The 14,184-nt window shown below is 45.7% G+C and overlaps 1 protein-coding gene across 1 annotated transcript in view; it reads right to left on the minus strand.

The window, feature by feature from the left end:
• Positions 1 to 14,184, minus strand: part of LOC143788516 (coagulation factor XIII B chain-like) — a 149,681-nt gene that overhangs the window by 93,633 nt on the left and 41,864 nt on the right. The window lies entirely within an intron of this gene.

Consider the following 14,184-nt stretch of genomic DNA (forward strand, 5'->3'; position numbering starts at 1 on the left):
GAACTAAACCTAACACACAACTAGCAGTGGCCGGGTAGCATGCCTACGTTGATTCTAGATGCCCAGCACCAGCCGGAGGACTAAATAATGCTAGCAGAGGAAAATATTAGTCCTAGCTCACCTCTAGAGAAATACCCCAAAAGGAGACAGAGGCCCCCCACATGTATTGGCGGTGAATTAAGATGAAATAACAAACGTAGTATGAAAATAGGTTTAGCAAATTTGAGGTCCACTTACTACATAGCAGAAGACAGAAAGGACACTTTCATGGTCAGCTGAAAACCCTAATCAAAAACACCATCCAGAAATTACTTTAAAACTCTGGCATTAACTCATAACACCAGAGTGGCAATTCCTGTTCACAAGAGCTTTCCAGACACAGTAACGAAACTACAGCTGTGAACTGGAACCAAAATGCAAAAACAAACATGGACAAGAGTCCAACTTATCTAGTAGTTGTCTAGGAGCAGGAACAAGCACAGAGAGGCTTCTGATAACATTGTTGACCGGCAAGCAACTAACAGAGCAGCAAGGTTATATAGCGACTCCCACATCTTGATGGGAACAGGTGAACAGAGAAGATGAAGACACCAGTTCAATTCCACCAGTAGCGACCGGGGGAGCCCAGAATCCAAATTCACAACAGTACCCCCCCCCTCAAGGAGGGGGCACCGAACCCTCACCAGAACCACCAGGGCGATCAGGATGGGCCCTATGAAAGGCACGAACCAGATCAGAGGCATGAACATCAGATGCATTCACCCAAGAATTATCCTCCTGGCCGTATCCCTTCCACTTGACCAGATACTGGAGTCTCCGTCTGGAAACACGAGAGTCTAAGATTTTCTCCACAACGTACTCCAACTCACCCTCAACCAACACCGGAGCAGGAGGCTCAACGGAAGGCACAACCGGTACCTCATACCTGCGCAATAATGACCGATGAAAAACGTTATGAATAGAAAAGGATGCAGGGAGGTCCAAACGGAAGGAAACAGGGTTAAGAATCTCCAATATCTTATACGGACCAATGAACCGAGGCTTAAACTTAGGAGAAGAGACCCTCATAGGGACAAAACGAGAAGACAACCACACCAAATCCCCAACACAAAGCCGAGGACCAACACGACGGTGGCGGTTGGCAAAAAGCTGAGTCTTCTCCTGGGACAACCTCAAATTGTCCACCACCTGCCCCCAGATCTGATGCAATCTCTCCACCACAGCATCCACTCCAGGACAATCCGAAGATTCCACCTGACCAGAGGAAAATCGAGGATGAAACCCCGAATTACAGAAAAACGGGGACACCAAAGTGGCAGAGCTGGCCCGATTATTGAGAGCGAACTCCGCCAATGGCAAAAAAGCAACCCAATCATCCTGGTCAGCAGACACAAAACACCTCAGATATGTCTCCAGGGTCTGATTAATCCGCTCGGTCTGGCCATTCGTCTGAGGATGGAAAGCGGACGAAAAAGACAAATCTATGCCCATCCTGGCACAGAATGCCCGCCAAAATCTAGACACGAATTGGGTCCCTCTGTCAGAAACGATATTCTCAGGAATACCATGCAAACGAACAACATTTTGAAAAAACAGAGGAACCAACTCGGAAGAAGAAGGCAACTTGGGCAGAGGAACCAAATGGACCATCTTAGAGAAACGGTCACACACCACCCAGATGACAGACATCTTCTGAGAAACAGGCAGATCTGAAATAAAATCCATCGAGATGTGCGTCCAAGGCCTCTTAGGAATAGGCAAGGGCAACAACAATCCACTAGCCCGAGAACAACAAGGCTTGGCCCGAGCACAAACGTCACAAGACTGCACAAAGCCTCGCACATCTCGTGACAGGGAAGGCCACCAGAAGGACCTTGCCACCAAATCCCTGGTACCAAAAATGCCAGGATGACCTGCCAACGCAGAAGAATGAACCTCAGAGATGACTCTACTGGTCCAATCATCAGGAACAAACAGTTTATCAGGTGGGCAACGATCAGGTCTATCCGCCTGAAACTCCTGCAAGGCCCGCCGCAGGTCTGGAGAAACGGCTGACAATACCACTCCATCCTTAAGGATACCTGTGGGCTCAGAGTTACCAGGTGAGTCAGGCTCAAAACTCCTAGAAAGGGCATCCGCCTTAACATTCTTAGAACCCGGTAGGTATGACACCACAAAATTAAACCGAGAGAAAAATAATGACCAGCGCGCCTGTCTAGGATTCAGGCGCCTGGCGGTCTCAAGATAAATCAAATTTTTGTGGTCAGTCAATACCACCACCTGATGTCTGGCCCCCTCAAGCCAATGGCGCCACTCCTCAAAAGCCCACTTCATGGCCAAAAGCTCCCGATTCCCAACATCATAATTCCGCTCAGCGGGCGAAAATTTACGGGAAAAGAAGGCACAAGGCCTCATAACGGAGCAGTCAGAACTTTTCTGCGACAACACTGCCCCAGCTCCGATCTCAGAAGCGTCGACCTCAACCTGAAAAGGTAGAGCAACATCAGGCTGACGCAACACAGGGGCAGAGGAAAAACGGCGCTTAAGCTCCCGAAAGGCCTCCACAGCATCAGGGGACCAATCAGCAACATCAGCACCCTTCTTAGTCAAATCGGTCAATGGCTTAGCAATATCCGAAAAACCAGCAATAAATCGACGATAAAAGTTAGCAAAGCCCAAAAATTTCTGAAGACTCTTAAGAGAAGAGGGCTGCGTCCAATCACAAATAGCTTGAACCTTGACAGGATCCATTTCAATGGAAGAGGGGGAAAAAATATATCCCAAAAAGGAAATCCTCTGTACCCCAAAAACACACTTAGAACCCTTCACACACAAAGAATTAGACCGCAAAACCTGAAAAACCCTCCTGACTTGCTGGACATGAGAGTCCCAGTCATCCGAAAAAATCAGAATATCATCCAGATACACAATCATAAATTTATCCAAATAATCGCGGAAAATGTCATGCATAAAGGACTGGAAGACTGAAGGGGCATTTGAAAGACCAAAAGGCATCACTAAATACTCAAAGTGGCCCTCGGGCGTATTAAATGCGGTTTTCCACTCATCCCCCTGCCTGATTCGCACCAAATTATACGCCCCACGAAGGTCAATCTTAGAGAACCACTTGGCCCCCTTTATGCGAGCAAACAAATCAGTCAGCAACGGCAATGGGTATTGATATTTAACAGTGATTTTATTCAAAAGCCGATAATCAATACATGGTCTCAAAGAGCCGTCTTTTTTTGACACAAAGAAAAAACCGGCTCCTAAGGGAGATGACGATGGACGAATATGTCCCTTTTCCAAGGACTCCTTTATATATTCTCGCATAGCAGCATGTTCAGGCACAGACAGATTAAATAAACGACCCTTTGGGTATTTACTACCCGGGATTAAATCTATGGCACAATCGCACTCTCGGTGCGGAGGTAACGAACCAAGCTTGGATTCTTCAAAGACGTCACGATAGTCAGACAGGAACTCAGGAATTTCAGAGGGAATAGATGATGAAATGGAAACCACAGGTACATCCCCATGAGCCCCCTTACATCCCCAGCTCAACACAGACATAGCTCTCCAGTCGAGGACTGGGTTGTGAGATTGCAGCCAAGGCAATCCTAGCACCAAATCATCATGTAGATTATACAGCACCAGAAAGCGAATAATCTCCTGGTGACCCGGATTAATACGCATAGTTACTTGTGTCCAGTATTGTGGTTTATTATTAGCCAATGGGGTGGAGTCAATCCCCTTCAGAGGAATAGGAGTCTCCAAAGGCTCTAAATCATACCCACAGCGTTTGGCAAAGGACCAATCCATAAGACTCAAAGCGGCGCCAGAGTCGACATAGGCGTCCGTGGTAATAGATGACAAAGAGCAAATCAGGGTCACAGATAGAATAAACTTAGACGGTAAGGTGCAAATGGAAACAGATTTACCAAGTTTTTTAGTGCGCTTAGAGCATGCTGATATAACATGAGTAGAATCACCACAATAGAAACACAACCCATTTTTCCGTCTAAAATTCTGCCGCTCGCTTCGGGACAGAATTCTATCACACTGCATACTCTCTGGCGATTTCTCAGTGGACACCGCCAGATGGTGCACTGGTTTGCGCTCCCGCAAACGCCTATCGATCTGAATAGCCATTGTCATGGACTCATTCAGACCCGCAGGCACAGGGAACCCCACCATAACATCCTTAATGGCATCAGAGAGACCCTCTCTGAAAGTCGCCGCCAGGGCGCACTCATTCCACTGAGTAAGCACAGACCATTTACGGAATCTTTGGCAGTAAATTTCCGCTTCATCTTGCCCCTGAGATAGGAACATCAAAGTTTTTTCTGCCTGAAGCTCCAAATGAGGTTCGTCATAAAGCAACCCCAAGGCCAGAAAAAACGCATCCACATTGAGCAACGCAGGATCCCCTGGTGTCAATGAAAAAGCCCAGTCTTGAGGGTCGCCCCGGAGCAAGGAAATCACAATCCTGACCTGCAGTGCAGGGTCTCCGGCAGAGCGAGATTTCAGGGACAAAAATAATTTGCAATTATTTCGAAAATTCTGAAACCCAGATCTATTCCCCGAGAAAAATTCCGGCAAAGGAATTCTCGGCTCAGATACAGGTGCATGACAAACAAAATCTTGCAAATTTTGTACCTTCGTGGTGAGATTATTCAAACCTGCAGTTACACTCTGAAGATCCATTACAAACAGGTGGACACAGAGCCATTCAAAGGAGAGAAAAAAAAAATAAAATTTCAGCAGACTACTTATTTCTCTCCTTTCTCAGCCAAGGATTTTAACCCTTTAGTGGGCCGGTCAAACTGTCATGATCTCAATGGCAAGAGATCATAGCATAAGCATATATAGGAACTAGCTCTTGGAAGATGGGAACTGAGCTGACCATGAACTAAACCTAACACACAACTAGCAGTGGCCGGGTAGCATGCCTACGTTGATTCTAGATGCCCAGCACCAGCCGGAGGACTAAATAATGCTAGCAGAGGAAAATATTAGTCCTAGCTCACCTCTAGAGAAATACCCCAAAAGGAGACAGAGGCCCCCCACATGTATTGGCGGTGAATTAAGATGAAATAACAAACGTAGTATGAAAATAGGTTTAGCAAATTTGAGGTCCACTTACTACATAGCAGAAGACAGAAAGGACACTTTCATGGTCAGCTGAAAACCCTAATCAAAAACACCATCCAGAAATTACTTTAAAACTCTGGCATTAACTCATAACACCAGAGTGGCAATTCCTGTTCACAAGAGCTTTCCAGACACAGTAACGAAACTACAGCTGTGAACTGGAACCAAAATGCAAAAACAAACATGGACAAGAGTCCAACTTATCTAGTAGTTGTCTAGGAGCAGGAACAAGCACAGAGAGGCTTCTGATAACATTGTTGACCGGCAAGCAACTAACAGAGCAGCAAGGTTATATAGCGACTCCCACATCTTGATGGGAACAGGTGAACAGAGAAGATGAAGACACCAGTTCAATTCCACCAGTAGCCACCGGGGGAGCCCAGAATCCAAATTCACAACACTGGTGGTACTGGTGACTTGTTTGCACTTTGCTGCTTCTGTTCACCTGCTTCCATCAGTGTTTGGGAGTTTCCTATTTAGCCTTGCTCTCCAGTCATTTCCTTGCCGGTCATCATTGTAACCAGAGCCTTCGGTTGCATGTTCCTGCTACTAGTCTGCTGATCAGCTAAGTGGACTTTGTCCTTTTGTTTTGTACCTTTTGTCCAGTTTGCAGTTTTTGTAATTCTCTGTAGCTGGAAGCTCTTGCGGGCTGAAATTGCCACTCCTGTGTCATGAGTTGACACAGGAGTCTTAAAGTAATTTCAGGATGGTTTTTGAAAGGGTTTTCAGTTGACCGTGAAGTCCTCTTTTGTATCCTTCTGCTATCTAGTAAGTGGACCTCTCTTTGCTAAATCTACTTTCATACTGTGTATGTCTTTTCCTCTTAATTCACCGTTATTACATGTGGGGGGCTGCTATCATCTTTTGGGGTATTTCCCTAGAGGTAAGCCAGGTCTGTTTCTTCCTCTACCAGGCGTAGTTAGTCCTCCGGCTGGCGCGTGGCATATAGGAAGCCGTAGGTATGCTCCCTGGCTACTGTTAGTTGTGTGGTAGATTTAGCTCGAGTTTCCATCACCCGAGAGCTCGTTCGTTACTTATATGTTTCTTACGTTCCCTTGCCATTGGGAACCATGACAGTATGACCGGCCAGTGTTAAACTTATTGGCAGAAGAAAGGAGAGAAAAAAGAAGTCTGTAAATTTTTTTTTTTCCCTTTTTCCTCTATGCTTGCTCCATAGTTGGATCAGTTGTATTTCAGCTTTAATTACAGCCTTTGCCTTTCTCTCCTTATAATCCTTGAATGGCTCTGAGCTCACCTGTTTAAAGATGGATCCTCAGAGTTTGGCTGCAGGTTTAAATAATCTTGCTACGAAGGTTCAAAATTTACAAGATTTTGTTATACATGCTCCTATTTCTGAACCTAAAATCCCTACACCAGAGGTGTTTTCCGGAGATAGATCTCGGTTTTTGAATTTCAAATATAATTGTAAGTTATTCCTTTCTCTCAGACCTCACTCCTCAGGAGATCCTGTCCAGCAGGTTAAGATTGTAATCTCTTTGCTGCGAGGTGACCCTCAAAATTGGGCATTTTCATTGGCACCAGGGGATCCTGCGTTGCTCAATGTGGATGCGTTTTTCCTGGCTTTAGGGTTGCTTTATGAGGAACCTAATTTGGAGATTCAAGCTGAAAAAGCTTTGATAGCCCTATCTCAAGGGCAAGATGAAGCGGAGATATACTGCCAAAAATTTCGTAGGTGGTCTGTGCTTACGCAGTGGAATGAGTGCGCCTTAGCGGCAAATTTCAGAGAGGGCCTTTCTGATGCCGTTAAAGATGTTATGGTCGGGTTCCCTGCGCCTACAGGTCTGAATGAGTCCATGACAATGGCAATTCAGATTGATCGGCGTTTGCGGGAGCGCAAACCCGTGCACCATTTGGCGGTATCTTCTGAAGAGACGCCAGAGAAAATGCAATGTGACAGAGTTATGTCCAGAAGCGAGCAGCAGAATTATAGGCGTAAAAATGGGTTATGCTTCTATTGTGGTGATTCTGCTCATGTTATATCGGCATGCTCTAAGCGTACTAGGAAGGTTGACAAGTCCATTTCAATTGGCACTTTACAGTCCAAATTTATTTTGTCTGTAACCTTGATTTGTTCATTATCAGTTATTACCGTGGATGCCTATGTGGACTCTGGCGCCGCTCTGAGTCTTATGGACTGGTCCTTTGCCAGGCGCTGTGGGTTTGATTTAGAGCCTCTGGAAGTCCCTATACCTCTGAAGGGTATTGATTCTACACCTTTGGCTTGTAATAAACCACAGTTCTGGACGCAAGTGACTATGCGTATGACTCCAGACCATCAGGAGGTGATTCGCTTCCTTGTGTTGTACAATTTACATGATGTTTTGGTGCTTGGATTACCATGGTTACAGTCTCATAACCCAGTCCTTGACTGGAAGGCTATGTCTGTGTTAAGCTGGGGATGTCGGGGGGCTCATGGGGACACTCCTATGGTGTCCATTTCGTCATCTATTCCATCTGAGATTCCGGCATTTTTGTCTGATTATCGTGATATTTTTGAAGAGCCTAAGATTGGTTCACTCCCTCCTCACAGGGATTGTGATTGCGCCATAGATCTGATTCCTGGCAGTAAATTTCCAAAGGGTCGTTTGTTTAACCTATCTGTACCTGAACATGCTGCTATGCGCGAGTATATTAAGGAGTCCCTGGAAAAGGGACATATTCGTCCTTCTTCATCACCTTTAGGAGCCGGTTTTTTCTTTGTCTCTAAAAAGGATGGCTCTCTGAGGCCTTGTATTGATTATCGTCTCCTGAATAAAATTACAGTCAAATATCAGTATCCGTTGCCTTTGCTGACTGATTTGTTTGCTCGCATAAGGGGGGCTAAGTGGTTCTCTAAGATTGATCTTTGTGGGGCGTATAATTTGGTGCGAATTAAGCAGGGGGATGAGTGGAAGACCGCATTTAATACGCCTGAGGGCCATTTTGAGTATTTGGTAATGCCTTTCGGCCTTTCTAATGCACCTTCTGTCTTTCAGTCCTTAATGCATGATATTTTCCGTGAATATTTGGATAAATTTATGATTGTGTACTTGGATGATATTTTGATTTTTTCTGATGACTGGGAGTCTCATGTTCAGCAGGTCAGGAGGGTTTTTCAGGTTTTGCGGGAGAATTCTTTGTGTGTAAAGGGTTCAAAGTGTGTTTTTGGGGTTCAAAAAATTTCATTTTTGGGGTATATTTTTTCCCCTTCTTCTATTGAGATGGACCCTGTCAAGGTTCGGGCTATTTACGACTGGACGCAGCCTACTTCTCTGAAGAGTCTCCAGAAATTCTTGGGCTTTGCTAATTTTTATCGTCGATTTATAGCTGGTTTTTCTGGCGTTGCTAAACCTCTGACGGATTTGACTAAAAAGGGTGCTGATGTTGCCAATTGGTCCCCTGCTGCCGTGGAGGCCTTTCGGGAGCTTAAGCGCCGCTTTTTGTCTGCCCCTGTGTTGCGCCAGCCTGATGTTTCTATTCCCTTTCAGGTTGAGGTCGATGCTTCCGAGATCGGAGCGGGGGCGGTTTTGTCGCAGAAAAGTTCCGACTGCTCAGTGATGAGACCTTGTGCTTTCTTTTCGCGAAAATTTTCGGCCGCCGAGCGAAACTATGATGTTGGTAATCGGGAGCTTTTGGCCATGAAGTGGGCATTTGAGGAGTGGCGTCATTGGCTTGAGGGTGCCAGACATCAGGTGGTAGTTTTGACTGATCACAAGAATTTAATTTATTTGGAGTCTGCCAGGCGCCTGAATCCTAGACAGGCACGTTGGTCGTTGTTCTTTTCCCGGTTTAATTTTGTGGTCTCGTACTTACCGGGTTCTAGGAATGTGAAAGCAGATGCTCTTTCTAGGAGTTTTGAGCCTGACTCTCCTGGGAATTCTGAACCTGCTGGTGTCCTTAAGGATGGAGTGGTTTTGTCTGCTGTCTCTCCAGATTTGCGACGTGCTTTGCAAGAATTTCAGGCGGATAGACCTGATCGTTGTCCGTCTGGTAGACTGTTTGTTCCTGACGAGTGGACCACTAGAGTCATCTCGGAAGTTCATTCTTCTACTCTGGCAGGTCATCCGGGAATTTTTGGCACCAGAGATTTGGTGGCTAGATCCTTCTGGTGGCCTTCCCTGTCTCGAGATGTGCGTGTTTTTGTGCAGTCTTGCGATGTGTGTGCTCGGGCCAAGCCTTGTTGTTCTAGGGCTAGTGGGTTGTTGTTGCCCTTGCCTATTCCGAAGAGGCCTTGGACGCACATCTCTATGGACTTTATCTCGGATCTCCCTGTTTCTCAGAAGATGTCTGTCATCTGGGTGGTGTGTGACCGTTTTTCTAAAATGGTTCATTTGGTGCCATTGCCTAAGTTGCCTTCCTCATCTGAGTTGGTCCCTCTGTTTTTTCAAAATGTGGTTCGCTTGCATGGTATTCCGGAAAACATCGTTTCTGACAGGGGTACCCAGTTCGTGTCTAGATTTTGGCGGGCAGTCTGTGCCAGGTTGGGCATTGATTTGTCCTTTTCGTCTGCATTCCATCCTCAGACCAATGGCCAGACGGAGCGAACTAATCAAACTTTGGAGACTTATTTGAGGTGTTTTGTGTCTGCGGATCAGGATGATTGGGTTGCCTTTCTGCCGTTGGCAGAGTTTGCTCTTAATAATCGGGCTAGTTCTGCCACTTTGGTTTCTCCTTTCTTTTGCAATTCAGGGTTTCATCCGCGTTTTTCATCTGGTCAGGTTGAATCTTCGGATTGTCCTGGAGTGGATGCGGTGGTGGATCGGTTGCATCGGATTTGGGGACAAGTGGTGGATAATTTGGAATTGTCCCAGGAGAGGACTCAGCAGTTTGCTAACCGTCGTCGTCGTGTTGGTCCCCACCTTCGCGTTGGGGACTTGGTGTGGTTGTCTTCCCGTTTTGTCCCTATGAGGGTTTCTTCTCCCAAATTTAAGCCTCGGTTCATCGGTCCTTATAGGATTTTGGAGATTCTTAACCCTGTTTCCTTTCGTTTGGACCTCCCGGCATCTTTCGCTATCCATAATGTGTTCCATCGGTCGTTGTTGCGGAGATATGAGGTACCGGTGGTTCCTTCTACTGAACCTCCTGCTCCTGTGCTGGTGGAGGGTGAATTGGAGTACGTCGTAGAGAAGATCTTGGACTCCCGTATTTCCAGACGGAGACTTCAATATCTGGTTAAATGGAAAGGCTATGGTCAGGAAGATAATTCTTGGGTAACTGCCTCTGATGTTCATGCCTCGGATTTGGTTCGTGCCTTTCATAGGGCTCATCCAGATCGCCCTGGCGGTTCTTGTGAGGGTTCGGTGCCCCCTCCTTAAGGGGAGGGTACTGTTGTGTATCCGCTTTTTGGGCTCCCCTGGTGGTTGCTGGTGGTACTGGTGACTTGTTTGCACTTTGCTGCTTCTGTTCACCTGCTTCCATCAGTGTTTGGGAGTTTCCTATTTAGCCTTGCTCTCCAGTCATTTCCTTGCCGGTCATCATTGTAACCAGAGCCTTCGGTTGCATGTTCCTGCTACTAGTCTGCTGATCAGCTAAGTGGACTTTGTCCTTTTGTTTTGTACCTTTTGTCCAGTTTGCAGTTTTTGTAATTCTCTGTAGCTGGAAGCTCTTGCGGGCTGAAATTGCCACTCCTGTGTCATGAGTTGACACAGGAGTCTTAAAGTAATTTCAGGATGGTTTTTGAAAGGGTTTTCAGTTGACCGTGAAGTCCTCTTTTGTATCCTTCTGCTATCTAGTAAGTGGACCTCTCTTTGCTAAATCTACTTTCATACTGTGTATGTCTTTTCCTCTTAATTCACCGTTATTACATGTGGGGGGCTGCTATCATCTTTTGGGGTATTTCCCTAGAGGTAAGCCAGGTCTGTTTCTTCCTCTACCAGGCGTAGTTAGTCCTCCGGCTGGCGCGTGGCATATAGGAAGCCGTAGGTATGCTCCCTGGCTACTGTTAGTTGTGTGGTAGATTTAGCTTGAGTTTCCATCACCCGAGAGCTCGTTCGTTACTTATATGTTTCTTACGTTCCCTTGCCATTGGGAACCATGACAGTATGACCGGCCAGTGTTAAACTTATTGGCAGAAGAAAGGAGAGAAAAAAGAAGTCTGTAAATTTTTTTTTTTTTCCCTTTTTCCTCTATGCTTGCTCCATAGTTGGATCAGTTGTATTTCAGCTTTAATTACAGCCTTTGCCTTTCTCTCCTTATAATCCTTGAATGGCTCTGAGCTCACCTGTTTAAAGATGGATCCTCAGAGTTTGGCTGCAGGTTTAAATAATCTTGCTACGAAGGTTCAAAATTTACAAGATTTTGTTATACATGCTCCTATTTCTGAACCTAAAATCCCTACACCAGAGGTGTTTTCCGGAGATAGATCTCGGTTTTTGAATTTCAAATATAATTGTAAGTTATTCCTTTCTCTAGAGGTAAGCCAGGTCTGTTTCTTCCTCTACCAGGCGTAGTTAGTCCTCCGGCTGGCGCGTGGCATATAGGAAGCCGTAGGTATGCTCCCTGGCTACTGTTAGTTGTGTGGTAGATTTAGCTCGAGTTTCCATCACCCGAGAGCTCGTTCGTTACTTATATGTTTCTTACGTTCCCTTGCCATTGGGAACCATGACAGAGTGTCATGTGAAGCAGGTCAGAATGGTGTTCCAAGTCCTTCATGCTAATTACTTGTTTGTGAAGGGGTCTAAGTGTCTCTTCGGAGTTCAGAAGGTTTCCTTTTTGGGCTTCATTTTTTCCCCTTCTACTATCGAGATGGATCCAGTTAAAGTCCAGGCCATTTATGATTGGACTCAGCCTACATCTGTAAAGAGCCTTCAGAAATTCCTGGGCTTTGCGAATTTTTACCGTCGCTGTATCGCTAATTTTTCTAGTGTTGTCAAACCACTGATTTATTTGACCAAGAAAGGTGCGGATGTGGTGAATTGGTCCTCTGCGGCCGTTGAGGCGTTTCAGGAGCTGAAACGTCATTTTTCTTCGGCTCCTGTGTTGTGTCAGCCAGATGTTTCGCTCCCTTTTCAGGTCGAGGTTGATGCTTCTGAGATTGGAGCAGGGGCTGTTTTGTCTCAGAGAAGTTCTGATGGCTCTGTGATGAAGCCATGTGCTTTCTTTTCTAGAAAGTTTTCGCCTGCTGAGCGTAATTATGATGTTGGCAATCGGGAGTTGTTGGCCGTGAAGTGGGCATTCGAGGAGTGGCGACATTGGCTTGAGGGTGCCAAGAATCGCGTGGTGGTCTTGACGGATCACAAGAATCTGACTTTTCTCGAGTCTGCCAAGCGGTTGAACCCTAGACAGGCTCGATGGTCACTGTTTTTCTCCCGTTTTGATTTCGTGGTTTCATACCTTCCGGGTTCTAAGAATGTGAAGGCTGATGCCCTTTCAAGGAGTTTTGTGCCTGATTCTCCGGGAGTTTCTGAACCGGCTGGTATTCTCAAAGAGGGGGTGATTTTGTCTGCCATCTCCCCTGATTTGCGGCGGGTTCTGCAGGAGTTTCAGGCGGATAGACCTGACCGCTGTCCTGAACGTCCCACCCCGACGCGCGTTTCGCCTGTTCTTCTTCCGGAAGGGACGTTCATCGGGGTGGGACGTTCATCTAAGCTTTGGCACGCCACTTGGTAAATACATTTACGTTTATCTATGCACGTGTATATCCGCTTCTACAGGACTCTGGTTGGACTTAGAACTCGTGAGAGCACTCCTTCGGTTGTTTCCCACTTAGGTATATCTATACCAGTTGTTGCATGTGATATTGTAATGAAGGTTCATTTTTACTATGTATTATTAACATCCAACTACGGGGTCAATATTAGTGCGGTATAGCAAGAACTATTTGTATTGCCTCAGCCCTAGGTGATGCTAAGTTGCGTTGTGAGGTACTTTGGTGTTTTTATTGTTATGTTCAAATTTTGTGAATAAAGTTGGTATATTTTGCATTCCTTGAGCCATGGTATTTTTTATGTGGCTTTGTTGTTTTACTAGTTCTACGGAATGAGACCAAGCGTATATTGGCTATAGGTCATATCGGATTAATATGTATGAACCAGAAATATAAAGCTGCAATGTGCTGTAACCAGATATATAACCAAAATTCAATTAAGCTAATCAGTCAATAATATTCAACAAACAAACAAAAAATATATATAAATACCCTCAAATGTAAGTGTAGATCCCAGCAATTGTGGTACAGGGAGAGAGGCTAGTACCTCTTAGGCTACTTTCACACTAGCGTCGTTTGCAATACGTTGCAATGCGTCGTTCAGGAGATAAAACGCATCCTGCAAAGTTGTTTTCTCCCCATACACTTACATTACCGACGCATTGCGACGTATTGCCACACGTCGCAACCGTCGTGCAATGGTTGCGTCGTGTTTTGGCGACCGCCGGCACAAAAAAAGTTACATGTAACTTTTTTTGTGCGTCGAGTCCGCCATTTTCGACCGCGCATGCACGGCCGAAACTCCGCCCCCTCCTCCCTGGACCTTGCAATGGGGCAGCGGAAGCGTCGTAAGACTGCTTCCGCTGCCCACGTCGGGCATTTATTTCACAGCATGCGTCGGTACGTCGGCCCGACGCACTGCGACGGGCCCGTACCGACGCTAGTGTGAAAGCAGCCTTATTGTCCAGATCATTCAATAGCAATAAACAGTACATGGTGTCAAAGTAATTGGTGAAGATAATTACATGTAATAATAGATAAACAAATTAGAATTCCTAAGGGCTTACCTGTAAACACAGAACATGAACAGTTGCTTATTCCAGTGCTAAACCAGCAAGTTTCCCCTTTATCAAGATTCCTCAGGCGTGATAAACTGGGTGCTTCTATGTCAAAAGGCATACTTAGCTATCATCATGCCCAAACAAGTGTCACAAGATGAGGCGTCACAGACACATAGGGAAATGGTGTCCCATAGGTAGTGTGCATAGTATGTAATGAGCGCTCAACTTAAATACACATGTACTGAATAAAGGTAAACAGGAGTACCCATTCGGGTCAATGTGTTTAAAGCCCAAGCTTTCTTTATGGGTATAGTAGAGTGAATG

This window comes from Ranitomeya variabilis, chromosome 8 (assembly GCF_051348905.1).
Source record: "Ranitomeya variabilis isolate aRanVar5 chromosome 8, aRanVar5.hap1, whole genome shotgun sequence".
In the NCBI taxonomy this organism is placed as follows: domain Eukaryota; kingdom Metazoa; phylum Chordata; class Amphibia; order Anura; family Dendrobatidae; genus Ranitomeya; species Ranitomeya variabilis.